At 45.8% G+C, this 8,147-nt stretch overlaps 1 pseudogene; it reads right to left on the reverse strand.

Annotated features, from left to right (window-relative positions):
- Positions 1–1,317: 1,317 nt before the first annotated feature.
- LOC140729791 (uncharacterized) lies at positions 1,318–4,367 on the reverse strand (annotated as a pseudogene).
- Positions 4,368–8,147: the final 3,780 nt, after the last annotated feature.

Below are 8,147 nucleotides of genomic sequence, written 5' to 3' on the forward strand. Positions count from 1 at the left end.
TGTTGGCCTTCATTGCTAGAGGGATTGAATTTAAGAGCAGGGAGGTTATACTGAAGCTGTACAGGGTGCAGGTGAGGCTGCACCTGGAGTACTGCATGCAGTTCTGGTCTCCATACTTGAGGAAGGATATACTGGCTTTGGAGGCTGTGAAGAGGAGGTTCATCAGCTTGATTCCAGAGATGAGGGGGTTAGACTATGAGAAGAGATTGAGTCGCCTGGGACTGTACTCATTGGAATTCAGAAGAATGAGGGGAGATCTTATAGAAGCATATAAAATTATGAAAGGGATAGATAAGAGAAAAGCAGGAAAATTGTCTCCACTGATAGGTGAAACTAGAGCTAGAGGACATAGCCTCAAGATTCGGGGGAGCAGATCTAAGATGGGACTGATGAGGAGGAACTGCTTTTCCCAGAGAGTGATGAATCATTGGAATTCTCTGCCCAGTGATGCAGTGGAGGCTACCTCAGTAAGTATACTTAAGGCCAGGTTGGATAGATTTTTGCATAGTAGGGTAATTAAGGGTTATGGGGAAAAGGCAGGTAGGTGGAGATGAGTCCATGACCAGATCAGCCATGATCTTATTGAATGGTGGAGCAGGCTCGATGGGCCAGGTGGCCTACTTCTGCTCCTGTTTCTTATGTTCTTATGTTAAATTGAAAGTGCGATAACTATCTTAAATAACAGGGTGTGTTGACCATTAGCACTAAAAATATTACTAATGCTAACACTGTACTTTCAGTGTTCTGTGGCTTTGGAAATGGAAGGAAATTTTGATCTTGCTGGGAGTGTATAGCTCCAGCTAAATACATCTCATTGCTTAAAAGTATAAGAATTTGCATCACACAATTAGATGCAGCAAATAAACACCCGAAGTATTCTTTAGTTACAGGATGGTTAATGTAATGGCAATTTCTTACAGAAATGTAAGAAGCTGCAGAGAGTAGTGGACTTAGCCCAATACATGCACATACATCCCTCCCAATTGTCAGTGGTACCATGCCATCTTTTCACTGCTACTGTTGAGTGGGAGGGTCTGAAGATTGAAGTCACACAACACCAGGTTCAAGAGCAGTTACTTCCCTTCAAACATTCTGTTCTTGAACAAACCTGTGCAACCTTAATCACTACCTCAGTTTAACAATGCTTTGACCACTTTGCTGTACAATTCACTTGTTTTTGCTTGTTCTTCTCTTCTTACAGAAACATCTGCATGATGCTAAGCTAGGGCACATCATCAGTGATGTTACCTGGGGTTGTCAGGTGTTTTGGATCTCTCAACATCATACACCCTCACCCAGGCAACCTGACCGGGTTGTTCAGACCCCGGCGTGTGCCCTAGCAGCAACCCATGGACCTGCCCTCTTTATCCAGAACCATCTTGATGCTCTCTCTGCTGCGTCTGTGATGGTAGAAATGGCTCTCCTTCTTCTCTCTCCCATGATTCCAAGTGCAGAGTATACTTTGCAGAGCGACTGGCCTGCAAAGCCACGACACCCGACCTCCGCGGGCTAACACTTTGCTCTCCAGCCTCTTCTTTGGTAGTTCTTCTTCAGATCTTCATACCTGGCTCTTTTCTGCTTGTAGGCCTCCTCCGTGTGTTCTTTCCGCAGCATGGTAAGCTGAAGCATAAGAACGTACTTCAATGAGTTGGACCACAAAATGTCGGGCTGCATTGTGCTCTCTGTGATGTGGGGAGGGAACTGCAGCTGTTTTCCCAGGCCTGCTTTTAGCTTCCAGTCCTGTGCAGTGAAGAGCAACCCGGTTGCTTTCTGGTGTTCTGTTGGTCTTTCCCCCTCTTTGACAAAGCAGATGGTTTTCTTGACCGGTCTTGTTTTCCGGCAGATGTTAAGGGTGCCCAGATTGTCTCAGCAATTGTCTGGAGGACCTGGTCATGCCGCCACCGATAACGGCCATCGGCAAGAGCTCTGGGGCAGCAGCTCAGAGTATGCTCTAGTGTACCTGTCTTCCCAGCGAGGGGGCAAGCTGATCATTCTGCAAGGCTCCAGCAGTGCAGGTTGGATGGTCTAGGAAGGATGTCATAAGCAGCCTGGATAAGGAACTTGATATGGTGTGGATCCACCTTCCAGAGATTGTTCCACACGATCTTTCGCTTGATTACCTGCTCCCATTTGGTCCACGCTCCTTGCTGTTTCATTGCCACTGCTCTGCTGGTCCTCTCCTCCTCCACAGCTACCCTTACTTCATTCTGGACCAGTTCTCATCGCTCTTTCCTTTGTACTTTGTCAAACTGGGGGACTTCAAGGCTTCCAAGTCCAACTCTTCCCTCGGCGACTGCCCCCACCGGCACTTCGTGGTGCAGTCACACCTCAGCTTCTTCCACTGCAACCTCTGCTCTCCACTTTCTTCCAGTTCTCACTGCCACTCTCACTCCGGCAACCTTTGGATCTGAAGATTCCCGGTACTGCAGCACCTCTCTTGCTCACAAAACCTTGAACTCCTCCTCGATGGATTTCAGGGGGAGCCTCAATTTGCAGTTATTCCCGTACAGAGCGATGCTGCCGATGTTCTTTGGTAAACCCAGCCATCTTCACAGGAACCAGCTGACTACCCTCTCTAGTTCAGCAACAGTGGAAATTGGAAACTTGTAGAGAAGCAGTGGCTAGAGGATTCTTGGTAGTATACCATGCTGGTAAATCCATGCCTTAAACCGCCCTGGAAGGCCAGTCCTGTCAACCTCTTGCAACCTCCCCATGGGTGTTTCTTATTGCCGCCTTATCTCTGAGTGTTGCATCAAACATCTTCCCAAGACTTTTAACAGGGTTCTCTGTGATGGTAGGGATTGGAATGTCCTCAATAGAGAAACAAAATTTCTCCTGTACTCTCCCCTTCTTCAGCACTACAGATCTTGATTTTGCAGGCTCAAAGGTCATCCTTGCCCAACTCACCAACCTTTCCAGCCCCTTAAGAATCCACCTAGCACCTGGCACTGACTCCGTAGTGATAGTCAGATCATCCACGAATACTCATATTGGTGGTTGGCGGATTTCGGATCTTGATTTCGGGCCTTGACACTCTGGCTCTGCAGATTTTAACAGCATATTCATTGCCAGGGCGAAAAGGATGACTGAGATAGTGCAGCCTGTGATGATACCAATCTCCAGCCTGCACCAGTCTGATGTTATTGGTCCTGTTGAGACTCTCAGGTGGAACTCGTTGTAGACCATAAGGAGGCCTCTGGTTCCTTCAGGAACATGGTGCCTCTTCAGAGCGTCTTCAACAACCTTCTGGGGGATTGATCCATAGACATTGAACAAATCCAACCACAAAACCACTAGGTCACCCTTATTCTCTCTGGCCTCTCTCAGGAGCTGTGTGATGAATCCAGTGTGCTCCAGGCAGCCTGGTACCCTTGGAACACCTGAACGGTGCTGTCAATGTAATTGTTTCTCAGGAGGTAGTCTGTTAGGCGCTTTGTCACCACGCTGACGAAGATCTTCCCTTTAACACTCAGCAAGGATATTATGCTAAACTGGCTGATGTTCTCGGAGTTCTCTTCTTTTGGAATCCACACTCTGTTTGCACACGTCCATTGCTTGGGTACTTTGTCTCTCTTCCAGACCACCTTGAGGATTGTCCACAGCTGCCGGAGAAGCTGGGGGCAGCGTTTGTAGATGGTGTAGGTGGTACCACTCAGACCAGGTGCTGAGCCAGCTCTGGCTTTCCTGACTACTTGCTGAACCTCCTTGAAGGTTGAAAGCCTCTGTTGGTTCTGCGGGGGCGATGAGGGCATCACAGTCTCCCAGTTCAACTCCTCTGTCCGGGTTACCGAAGGTGCTTCGAAGATGGTGGTCCATCTGTTCCTTTGTGCAGGACAGCTTTCCGCTTCTCTCTTGACCTAGCAGCTGTTTGGTGAACTGAAATGGGTTACTGATAAATGCAGATCTTTTCGGTGCTCTTTCTGTCCTGTGCCTCCGATGTTGCTCCTCTCTTCTCAGAGTTATGAGCCTTTTCCTCAGCACCACATGCAGTTCTTCCAGTTGTGCCCTTTCCGCATGGTTTGCCAATTTATGCTGTTGCTTGAGCGCCTTGAGTTCTTTCCGGATGTTATGGATTTTGGTGGCTCTGTTGTTTTTAACATATGGCTGTTTGGCCTGCTTCTGCTCCTCGGTACCCAATCTTTCTGCTGCCACGGTTATGATCACTGTTGTCATTATCTGCAATCTCCTCTCCATGCCACCTTTGGCCACTGTTTCCAACACTAGATTTACGTCCTCATCAAATCTTTGCCACTCTGCTGTCTGGCAGGCTTTGGGCCATCTGATCCGCACGGTCTGAGATGCACAGCTTGCACCAGGCGGAGGCTCTGGGTACTGTGTGGTGCTTCCTGACCCTGCCCCTCCTCTGCCTCACCAGATTGGGAATCTACGCTTTGGGGTGCTCTCTGTTGCTCTTTACACTTCATCGTTGACCGGTGGATTTTCAAGCCTCTCTGGTTCTTACAAATTTTGCCACAGATGCACTGTATATTCATTGTCGTTTGTCCATTGCACCGGGTTGGTAGCCTTGTATCCGTCCGGCTAGGAAGCTCTTCTGCGTGCCCCCCGGGCTTCCCTGGTGGTATCTTTCCATTTTTTTGATCCGAAGCCTTCTTGGGTACTCCTTTACAGGAGCTGTGGTTAGGGCTGCTAACCCACCCCGCCCCCCATTTGCTGTCTTTCCAGGATGTCAGTCAGACTCTTCCTGGTAGTCACTGGTGTCCCAGGAGGTAGCTCTTACAGAAATATTTGCATGATGCTAAGCTAGGGTACATCAATTGTCCAATACATGCACATACATCCTTCCCAGCAATCAGTGGTACCATGCCATCTTTTCACTGCTACTGTTGAGTGGGAGGGTCTGAAGCCTGAAGTCACACAACACCAGGTTCAAGAACAGTTACTTCCCTTCAAACATTCTGTTCTTGAACAAACCTGTACAACCGTAATCACTACCTCAATTTAACAACCCTTTGACCACTTTGCTGTACAATTCACTTGTTTTTGTTTGTTCTAATTCTTGTAAGTTATTTGTAAAATTTCTGTGTTTTCTTTGTGAATACTATTTGTCTGATGCTATGTGCCTGTAATGCACTTTGGCATACATGTTATTGTGCATTTGACAGTAAACATGGCTTTTCATTTTGGCATGAACTTCACTTATTTTCTCACAGGGTAAGGTTGCATATAGTTTCTCCTGCAAGAGAAATGGGGATCCTTTCCAGTATCAAAGACAAACTAACATGAAGGAGAGGATCTTCAATAGGCGGGAGAGCAGTGGGCTTACCTAGATTTTGACCTGGAGCTGAGAAGTTGTGGGTAATGAATTTGTAGATGCTTCCAAATGGTCCCATCACCATGCCTCTTTCCCCAATAACAATGCATATTTTAATCATGTGTAACTGCTTGTCTGGTAGAGATTCCTTCTACCACTCACATATTCACATTGTTACCATTCTTTTTGCATCTCTTTTGTTACAGTGTTAGAGGGAATGCCAAAGAGCACTGTTTGCTGACAGGGAGTGGTGGGTTCTTCACTGTCCACATGTCCTTCAGCCCAACGGCTGACGTTCTGGTTTCAGCTTCTAATCAGATCCAGGTGAGATGAGTTGAAGTTCAGGGGTTTCAACTGAGCCTGATGGGGCCACCAGGAAGAAGGTGGATGGTGGGCAGTTCTTTTCACACATGACACTCCATTACTAAAATGCAGAGATTGAATAACAAAGGGTACTGCAGGCTGGTGCAAAATGTGGGCACTGCAACAGCTCAGGCGGAAATCAACTGGTTAGGCATCATCTGAGGAGGGATGATTGAGACCCTTCATCTGGACTGAAAGAGAGAGGTGAGATTGGTGTGTGGATGGAGTGAACAAGAACAGGCAAGCAATAGGTGGATCCAAATGAGGAACAGATGGAGAATGGAAGACTGGGATTCTGTCCAATATCAGCATTTTCAGATGAATTCCTCAAGTTGTTTCAGAAATACCATTGCAAAAATTATCTGTCCTGATGAAACACATGTGTGTCCTCTCTATTGGTCTCCATCCAAGTGGAAAAACATCAATTTGTCTCTTGCTGTTCAGCAAGCATTTATCACTTGCCATGGAATGACGAGCTATTAGTTGTTACATGTTTGACCCCTGGTTGGTAGGTTAATTATCATTTTAAAATAATTTCAGTGTGTAGGTGAGTGGTAGCATTTCTTGAGGGGGAAGGTAATCTCCTTAACAATGTGGAGTCTCCTGATGTTCTACACAGGTTCACATAGAGGTATTTCTCCTTTAATAAGCATTGTGGTTATGTTGCTCGGCAGTAAGGGTTTGTCCTCCTCTCTCCTCCCATTTCTGGGGAAGTTGCATTGCCCTGGGTTGTCTCATTATTCTCCTTATCTGGATGGTCCTTCATAGTTACTGGATCTAATGCTAGAACTCACTCTCCAAAAGCACGGTGGAAGTATCATCACCAGAAGGACTACAATGGTTCAAGAACTCTTACTAGGAAATGGTTATCACAGGAGAGCCCAACCTTAAATACATGGATGGAAATTACAATGGACATTTACAAAATGGAGAAGATAACAGCATCTGTTAATCATAAGTGGGAACAATTTGATTCATACTGGGAAAAATGGTTTAACTACATAATGCCTCATAGGCCTGATTTTATTCTCACAAATTAATGAATCTGTTGTAAAAAAAAAATCACTCCCTACATGTACATAGTTCTTTCTTTTTGCTTGTTTTTTCTTTCCACTCTTTTCTATAAGAGCATACCCCAGATAAATTCTTTGTGGAGATTTGTGATATATATGATTACATGATGTATATGTACAATGTCTGAAATACATCCTATGGAAATGTTTATTTGATGATGAACTTCAATAAAAAAATAAATTGCAAAAAAAAAGGAAGTGGCAAATCACCACCTTCTCAAAGGCAATAAGTGTGGCCTTGCCAGTGACAGTCAGAGCTAAAACATAAATAAAAGCTAATATTGGCCCAGGAAAATGATCACCAAATCTCATATTTCAGGCAAAGAAAGAAATTGCGGATATACTCTCAACTCAATCCCTAGCACTGCTTGTGGATGTTAGAGAATTTTAATTCTTCAAACAACAGCAGACCCCTATATCTAGCTTACTCACTGTCAATGAACAACAAACTTGTCATCATTGTGAATCACTTTATATTGTGCACCTGGAGCTACATATTAGATTCTCTGTGTCTGATTGCTCATGGTGTTGGCTGAATTGTCACAGCTCAGTTTGACAGTGTCTGGAAATCAAAACAGCACTGCATAAGGAACAATACCCAGTTTACACAGCCTGCATACAGAGGCAGATATCAGCAGTTCTATCAATGGCTTGATGGCACAAATTGTGGTATAAGCATGACATTTACACAATCCACCATCTTGACTTGTATATTAGGTGCCAGTCCTTCATATGATGGGTCTACACTCTGGAAGCAAAAGACAGAAAATGCTGCAGAAACGTAGTACACCAGGCAGCACCTATGGAAAACAGTGAACTGTGAACGTTTTGGGCCAAGAATCTTCATCAGGACTGGGTCAGATGAGGAGAAGATACAGCAACAAGGTGGGGGATGGAAGGAAGAAGCACAAGGTGGTTGGGGATAGGTGATGAAAGGTTCTAATGAAAAGTTCTGATAGGAGAGGACGGAAGACCATGGAAGAAGGGGAAAGGGGAAGAGCTCCAGAGGGAGGTAACGGGCAGGTAAGGAGATGAGGCGAAAGAGGGAAACAGGAATGGGAATGGTGAGGTGAGAGAGGGAAACAGGAATGGGGAATGGTGAGGTGAGAGAGGGAAACAGGAATGGGGAATGGTGAGGTGAGAGAGGGAAACAGGAATGGGAATGGTGGGGGGGGGGGGGGTGCAGTTACCAGAGAAATCAATGTTCATGCCATCAGGTTTGCTGATACCCAGACAGAATATAATGTGTTGCTCCTCCAAGCTGAGTGTGGCCTCATCACAGCAGTAGAGGATGCCATGGACTGACATGACATACTTCTTCCTCCCCTCTCCCTGCCCTTCATATTCTGACTTCTCTTTATTTCCAGTCCTGATGAAAGGTCTCGGTGCAAAACATTGACTATTTACTCTTTTCCATAGATGCTGCCCGTCCTGCTGAG

The sequence above is a fragment of the Hemitrygon akajei genome, chromosome 6 (genome assembly GCF_048418815.1).
Source record: "Hemitrygon akajei chromosome 6, sHemAka1.3, whole genome shotgun sequence".
Taxonomy (NCBI): Eukaryota; Metazoa; Chordata; class Chondrichthyes; order Myliobatiformes; family Dasyatidae; genus Hemitrygon; species Hemitrygon akajei.